Below are 8,963 nucleotides of genomic sequence, written 5' to 3'. Positions count from 1 at the left end.
ACCAGCAGCCAAGGTTTAAAGGGATGTAGACAGTTTCGGTTGAGATAGCGTTTATATATATATATATATATATATATATATGTATATATATATATATATATATATATACATATATACATATATATATATATATATATATATATATATATATACATATATACATATATAAATATATATATACATATATACATATATACATATCGAATATATGTGTGTGTGTGTGTTTGTGTTTGTGAGTGTTGTATATAATATATATAGTGAGTTAAACCTCTTATGAAGTATGAAAGAACATATGATTCTAAGAGGAATCCAAAGTTTATTTGATGAAAATTGTTTGAAATAACTGAGATATCCAAAACAAGCGATCCTTATAAAAGGTGAGACCCACCTTTTATTAGGAACGCTTTGTTTTACTTTGTTTGTGGATATCTCAGCCATTTCAAAACCGATTTCCATCGAATAAACTTTGAATCCCTCTTAGAATTGTATGCTCGCTAACATTTTATAAAAGTGGTTTCTAAGTATCTTGCAAGAACTTAAAAGCCGAATCCTCACTTCAACCAATGCTATACCATCCTTTTAACAAGCTAGAAACTTGAGAAACAATTTCTTTGAGGTCTGTTTGTACTTACATCAACCCATCGCACGGCTGGAGGAGACTGTTTGCAAGATAATCACCCCAGCTCTTCGCAGTCTTTCAAGGTTTCCATTTTAGCAAAATACAACCTCTTGATGTATTATTGGCACTCATGAATATGGGAAGCCGTCGGTCTTGCGCTTGCTTGTATGTTATCATTCACCGGCTCCGTCAACGAACACGCATAATCAATTGATACCCAAGCTCGCTATCACTGACTATGGTGTTGTGGAAAAGGCTCGAGACGTTTAAGTAGGAGATCATTGGTTTGAGTCCCATCCGGTTGGTATATCTTTCGACGTGGTTTACTCAGTATGTCCCACACCTCTTGACTGACTGTGCAGATGGGTGTCTTGCAATGTTAAGTAACAATGTCGATTTCAATTCAATTTCAAATTCATGGCGATGGCAGAGCCCTCTTGATGAGCATTGAAATTGAAAAGGCTACCCTGGGTAAATGGGAGCGTGATTTCATTGCGATGCCATAAAAAACAGATTGTTGTCAGGTTGTTGTGTTTTGTCTCCACTTCACGTTTTAGTTGGTATTGTTCGTTGTATTGATTTTATTGACTGTTGCCTAACAGGTGTTTGACTTTTCTGGAATGCAACGTGTATTGATAAGTAATGTACAACGTGGAATTCAAGAGCTCTACCGTAACCCTAGGGCAAACATAACTTTGACTGCGTCTTACCCACTGAGTACAGGTTTACGAACCCAATGAAAGATGTTCCAAATCTCCCATTCTTCGGGAGCACGTTTGTAGATTTCAAATCGTCTGTTAACGTATACAAACTTGTTTCCATGTACTATACATCACATAGGCCTATTGGCCGCGGATTTTATCTGTCTCATCAGAGAAGCGGACGGTGACGATTGGAACATACCTCTCTGATACTTATCGGTAAAGCCAGACTGAAAAAATAGGAATGCTCGTTGTCATGGCAACGTGTGCTTCTTACGCAGTTTCGCGGGTCCCGTGTCGGGACAACTCTCCATCAACACATCGAAAATTGGACAGCGGATTTAGAGCGGGATCGAGATCGCAAATATCGATTTTACTTCTTGTTACTCTTATAATAATTCTACAGAATCTGTGTCGGCACTGGTTACAAAAACAGTGAAAACTTCAATATCAAAGAGATCCCGAGATCCGTCAGACAACACATTACTAGTATATGCTTAATCTTTTCTCTTGAAACGTAACGCTGCAATTTCTACGGTTCATTTATCGCGGAAGACTGAAGCAAATAAAGTGAAATACAGACAGAGAGACAGAGAGAGAGAAAAAAAGAGCACATTTCTCATGTTAGAGAAACAAAGATATAAACAAGAAAAGGAGACAAGGTTAAGTAGGATTCTTTTTATCAATCTCGAGGAATACGATATTTTGAAAAAAAAAGGTATAAAGTAGTTAGAGAAGAGAGAAAAGATTGGAGAGATTGCCGTGTTTTTGTCGTCACAATTCGTTATAGGATCCCCATTTTACCGAAAGGCGACTAAAGAGTAGCAATTTGTTCAGTCGATGAAGGATGTGTCATTCTTTCTGTATCTATTTCTGTTTTGATATCCGTGTGATACTGCATTCCACCGTCTCACTTTTTAAGCCTGTTCTCTTACATATTCAAGGTATGATCTCCTAACTTAAGTCTTAAATACGAAGGAAATTATGATTACATGTAAGTTGATTGTTTTATTAGCATGAACTCGATAAACATGAACTTGGAATACTCATGTCCAGAATATTACAACAGCAATATCTAAAGCAACATACTGGTGTTTTAAGAAGAATAAAATACTTAATTAATGATCAAACCTTAAAGGGACTGGGGAGGAGTGTTGGAACCCAAAATGCAAAAGTGCTATTTCATGAAGTGAAACAGGCAAAAACAAGGACCAATGTCTATGAAAGGATTAAGCAATGAAAAAGAATCGATGAAAAATACGGCATTATGAAGATATCTATGATTTTTTGAAGAGCGTTACATGTAACGCTCGTCAAAATCACGGGGGGTCGGCTTAGAGGCTCTCCGTTCAAGTGTTGTTTTTGCCTCCCTCTTTTGTCCGATTTTGGCACAGCGTTAATGTATTGCCTTCTCCTCGGCGAAAAGCAAGCCCAAGATATCGCCCCTATTGCGAGGCGAAACCCGGGTGCCTGTTCACTGGCTAGCGAGCGTTATCGGTGCATTTCCCGGGATCCGCCCGGCAGCTTGTAGCTAGCTGGCACGGGTCCGCTTGAACTCTGATCTGCTGGCTGCGTATAAATACCATCCACACTAACAATGGAGCCGCAGGTGGAGAGCGAGAGATCTGTCTCCAAGAAGAGGAAGACCATGAAAACCAGTGACAGAGTATGGAGATGGTGACAGAAAAATAAAATGTAGAGTCCCAATTCCCCTCAAGACACTAGAAGATAAGGGGCTGAACGACAGAGATGTCATTTCACTTCGGCTGGATCGGTAATAAATTTGTGAAACTCGGAAGACCTCATACTATAGTCATGCATACTAGTTCAGTGTGAGTAGGACCTATAACAACTGTTAGTGTTACAGTGTTTAGTGTTGTTAGTGTAACATTAATTGATAGAGATGTCACTTAGAGGATCTACACACACTATTGGCCTACCATTTAGTAATACTGATAGTAGGCCTAGATTAGTAATTTTGTTAGGTGTCCTAATCCTATGCCACACCCTAACATTTTTCTATTAAACTAAAAGATATACTTATAGTCTAACTAGAGTTAGGCCTATCAGAGTTTGCCTGAGATTTTTAATACTCACATATGTGGAGAATTAAAGGCTACATGCAGATTCACAAAAAGGTGTATTCAGAATGCGATTGAGGTATGGTAGGTATCTTAGACCTATGTATTTTGAGACCCATAATTTAATGACATGAAAGTAGAATAGGGCAACATAATCCAGAATACGGTAAAATAGGAATTCGCGTATTATCTACATGCAAAACACAGAGACTCCAACCCCAAGCACCTTCTGATCTGGAGATTCTCCCGCCCGAAACCCCTAGCAAACGGGAGACTCCAAGTTGATGTGTGCGAAGTTCCTAGGGTTCTAACTTCTAGATGTTCTCTGGTGCTATCAAGGCTAATTTTTTCAACATATGATAGCAATAAGTAAGAAATCCTTTCCACCGGGAGACACAGAGCCAGGGCGGGAGAAATCAAATCTCAAACGGGAGAACGGGAGATTTTGCAAAAATGGGCTTTCGGCGGGAGATCTCCCGTCGAAAACGGGAGAGTTGGAGTCTCTGAAAACACGTAGCGTGCCATTTCTTAATGTGAACAGCGATTTATGTGTAATTAATAGAGAAGCACATTTCAAAAAGGAGAAATGTTGAGCCAAATTTGGGATGTCATTCATAGGCAAAAAAATTTCCAGTTATGGTAGAAAATTGTCTAACTATACACAGCCCAGTCGCTGTACGTACGTAGCGACAGGATTCGCACAGTGTACTTACAGCGTGTGGTTGGGCTACAGCTATAATGGCAGAGAAAAAGGGCCTCGGACTAGTTTATAGGAGTGGTAGACGCTGTAAGTACGGTACGCTGTGCGAATCCTGTCGCTATGTACCTACGTACAGCAACTGGGCTGTGTATAGTTACCATAAGTTAACATGGAAATTTTTTTGCCTATGAATGACATCCCAAATTTGGCTCAACATTTCTCCTTTTTGAAATGTGCTTCTCTATTACACATAAATCGCTGTTCACAGTAAGAAATGGCACGCTATTTGTGTTTTGCATGTAAATACGCGAATTCCTATTTTACCGTATTCTGGATTATGTTGCCCTATTCTACCTTCATGTCAAATTATGGGTCTCAAAATGTCGAAATAAGAAAGTTACGACACTCATCAGAACTGACGTTTGTTACAAATTGGCGATAGGCGAGAAATCCAATTTTACGAAACGACACTGAATGAATGAAAGTGTCAGCGAATCTGGTAACTCTCGGTTTTTACAAAATACTTTGTGGAGACTCAACTGTGTATATGTTGTCATCACAGCTATGATCGGACCAAAAACGTGAATTCACATGTTTGGTAAGGTACCAGTACCTTGTTATTGTCTCCGGTACACATGGCATTGCAAAAATGTTGATTGAAGTGTATCTATTGTGCGTACATACATAAGTGGCTAATGGCGTATATGCACTGTAGCGCAGTTCACTCAGTCTCTATAGTGTAGTGGTTAATGGTGTATGCTTTGTAGCACAGTAGGTGCTAATTGTTGAGAAAGGTCTGTCAGATATTATTGTGGGTATCTTTTGTAGAGCAACAGCCAGCATCGCATTCAAGGACCATCCTGACTAGGCAGCTCAGTGAAGCCAGTGACAGCCCCTCTGGTCAGTTGAGACCAGCCCTCCCAGCTATACCCAGCTTGAAGCCAGTGAAATTCCCTCTCGTCAGTTTTGACCAGCTACCCAGCTCGGTGAAGCCAGTGACATCCCCTCTCATCAATTGAGACCAGCCCTCCTAGCTAACCAGCTTGATGAAGCCAGTGACATTCCCTCTCGTCAGTTTCGACCAGCTAGCCTATACCCGGCTTGGTGAAGCCAGTGATGTCCCCTCTCATCAGTCGAGACCAGCCCTCCCAGCTTGATGAAGCCAGTGACATCCCCTCTTGCCCATTGAGACCAGCCCTTCCGTTGGTACAAAAGGTTTGTACAAACTAACTTTAATTACCTGGTACTATTTTAATACACCTAGATCCAACAACTGTTTTGAACCTGCAAATGAAAGTTAATGTTGATATTTAGTACACAAAACATCAATAAATTGAATAGATAACTCTGTGTTCTCAAACGATGCTGTTCTTATTCTTGCTGTAATTTAACTTATAAAATTTTTTTTTAACCCAAAGCTGTGGTAGTGGTTAATAAGATTATGGTTGTCTTGATCATTACTTTTAGGGTTACAAGTTACATAGTTTGTACATTGCAGCCACATATAGGCCTACTATATGATTGTATGTGGAATTATACAGACCCCCAAATCCCTTGCATGTGGCTGGATTGAAAGACATCATAGGCCCGATATGAGGTTGTAATACACAACATAATTAATAGGGCCTACTTTGTAGATGGGTAATTCCATGAAGTTGGGGCAGTGTCCATGTATGTAGCATCGTGATATTGACAAAATACATGTCAGCATAACTCAATATCACTTATGCTATACATTTATTGTTTGTAGGCTTTACATTTGCATTGAGGCCACACATTTTCCTGGAAATTTTGTGCCATTCAGACTCAATTTTAATGAAGTTATTAAACAATATGTAACACTGTGTCCTGGAGCATCGTGACGTGTCCACGTAGCATCGTGATATTTTAAAATTTGGTCCAAAGAGATAAATTATGGCAATGAGCTTGACCAAAATTTGATGCAATATGCATATTTACAAGGTATGAATAAGATAGCTAAATACCAGGTATCTCAAATTTCCTGTACACAGTTTCAATTTTAAAAGAAAATTACAAAATGTATCACGATGCTATGCGGTGTCCTTTTTTGTGTAAAACTGTGGAAAGGAGAGTTAAGATATTTAGCTATCTGACTAATCTAGTAATTATGCATATTATATCAAATTTTGGTCAAGCTAATTGCCTTAATTTGTCTTTTAGGACCAAATGTTTACTATCACGATGCTACATGGACACGTCACGATGCTACAGGACACCATTACATATCGATTTAATAATTTCATCAAAATTGAGTCGGAATGGCACAAAATTTCCAGGAAAATGTATGGTCTCAATACAACTGCAAAGCCTATAAACAATACATGTATAGCATAATTAGTATTGAGTTATGCTAAAATGTCACACTTCGTGCCCCAACTTCACAGAATTACCCAGATGCACAATGAGAGGCTGAGGTCATCCCGACGTCATGTGCAGTGTCAACTCATCAAAAATTTGGCTAGGGTCTCTGTAGGTCTTATTTTCCTTTTTGCTATTTAAGTTCTACAGTAGACAGTCTATTTCTAACATATTTCATGGAGTTTTCTCTGTTGCATGTATGTGAGCACTACAAGATAAAGCTACCTGGTAGACTCTACACTGAAATACATGGGATAGCAAGTTCTGTGACTAAATTTACAGATTGGTGAAGAACTAACGGGACTATCCTAATTGTAAGTCCGTGTTAATGCCTTTCATTGTGTCTGATATACAGATGAACTCCAGTCCAGATGCCCCTGTGAAATGGAAAAAGGACAAGTTCATGAATGCCGTTGCCTTCTCCAGTTAGTTGTGGAGGAAAATGCTACTCTGAGGAAAGGACTTGGGTCAAATTGAAGTGGATCAAAACCTGGTGAGAGTGCTGACAGATATTGATTTTATCAGAGCCTGGGCAGATGTAAGGAGATACAGGTTACTGTGAAAGTGGATATTTTAGCGCGACTAATTTTTTGCGGTCGGCGGGGTAAGAAGAGCTTCGCATGTTTATAGTTCCGCGGAATCAAGACATCAACTACTTGAACAAATGGCGAGCAAAAATATTCGCATGCTTTTATTTTCGCGCTAGTTTCGGCTTACGCGAAATGCGTGAAAATTTCAACCAACACCGCAAGAAATTTCCACTTTTACAGTAGATGATGAAGACGTCCCTTTGGCATGCATATTAGGGAATTTTTATGTAAATATCATAAATAAAATGAGCTATTTTCATTGGACTTTCAGCATATAACATAATTGCTTTCATCAGTACTAAACTTGTCATTGCTTGAATGATAGTCTTTAAAGAGAATATTTACTATGTGTATTACTGAATAGTTAATTGAGTCTATATGAGTAGTAAAATAATTTTTCATTGTAAATGTGTAGTAGTTACTTTATTACCAACATTCAGTCATTAGATGAGAGATCAATAGAATGTGCTTGTTGGCCTCTATTGCAGTGGAACAGCTAGCATCACATCCAAGTGCCATCACAGATATCCAGGTTGTTGAAGCCAGTGACACCCCCTCTCGCCAAATAAGACTGCCTCTTCTAGACTACGCAGCTCGGTGAGACCTGTGACATCCATCTCGCCAGTGGAAACCAGCCCTCTCTGCCACCAAGCTCAGTGAATCCAGTGACATCCCCTCTCATCAATCAGAACCAGCCCTCCCAACTACTTAGCTCCATGAAGCCAGTGACATCCCCTCTCATGTTCTTCTTTGTGGCTGGCAAATGTTTGAAAACTGAACTTGGATGACTTCAATATCATAATTATGTTGAGTGCATCCAAGTGATGGCAATGATAATAGCTCTGACACCAGTTCTTCCTGTAGGCCTACTGTCAATTTATGCCTTCATTGTGTATTATAGCAAAAGACATGTTAGTAATGAAAAAGCTGCACCTTTGTACCAGGATTGTTGGGGATTCTGATAAATGCACATTGAACATGAATAACATCAATTCCAATCATAGACTACATTCATGTGATGGCAGTGATAACTGATATGACACTACATTTATATCTCTGAACTCTCTATTTCTGTCTTTCCTGTGAGGTAACAACAAACATGTTAGTACTCAAATGTGTGAATCAGAATGAAACAGTGAATTGATTGCCTGGAAAATTTGTTCTTGCCCCATGTAGCAAGTAGGGAAAATAAATCCTGTAAACTCCTAAACTGCATGTGCGTTAAACTGTTACTGGAAACTGAAAGGGCTGCAATATCCAGGCACAAAGTGTTTTGTCCTTTTTTAGCTCACCTGAGCCGAAGGCTCAAGTGAGCTATTGCGATCGCTCTTCGTCCGGCGTCCGTCGTGCGTCGTCCGTCGTCCGTAAACTTTTTACATTTTCATCTTCTTCTCGAGAACCCCATGACCGATTTTCACCAAACTTGGCAGGTAGCATCCCTAGGGGGATAGGATCTCAATTTGTTCAAATGGGCACCATGGCCCACCTGGGGGGCCCCAGGGGGGCCCAAACACCCTAAAATTAAGGAATCTTTAAAAATCTTCTTCTCTAGAACCAGAAGTGATAGGGCTTAATTGATACTATGAGTAAGTACATTGATGACTGTAGTTTCAAGTTTGTTCATGGGGGAATCAGGGGTGCCCCCCTTGGGACCCAGGGGAGGGGAGTGGGGAGGAGTCCTAATGGGGCCTAAATTGTACATTTTCATCTTCACTTTGAGATCGCCATATCTGATTTTCACTAAACTTGGTAGGTAGCATCCCTAGGGGGATAGGATCTCAATTTGTTCAAATGGGCACCATTGCCCACCTGGGGGGTTCCTAGGGGGCCAAACCCCCTAAAATTAAGGAACCTTTAAAAATCTTCTCTAGAACCAGAAGTGATAGGGCTTAG

The 8,963-nt window shown here is 39.8% G+C and overlaps 1 long non-coding RNA gene across 1 annotated transcript; it reads left to right on the top strand.

Moving 5' to 3' along the window:
* Nucleotides 1-5,043: 5,043 nt before the first annotated feature.
* Nucleotides 5,044-8,700, top strand: LOC139721358 (uncharacterized). Its single transcript, XR_011710230.1, has 3 exons — nucleotides 5,044-5,316; nucleotides 6,836-6,973; nucleotides 7,559-8,700. It is a non-coding gene; the product is annotated as an uncharacterized lncRNA (long non-coding RNA).
* Nucleotides 8,701-8,963: the final 263 nt, after the last annotated feature.

Source organism: Diadema antillarum, unplaced genomic scaffold (assembly GCF_040938485.1).
Source record: "Diadema antillarum isolate AM-2024a unplaced genomic scaffold, OU_Dant_1.0 scf00000141, whole genome shotgun sequence".
Classification (NCBI taxonomy): domain Eukaryota; kingdom Metazoa; phylum Echinodermata; class Echinoidea; order Diadematoida; family Diadematidae; genus Diadema; species Diadema antillarum.
This window is presented reverse-complemented; position numbering and strand designations above follow the sequence as displayed.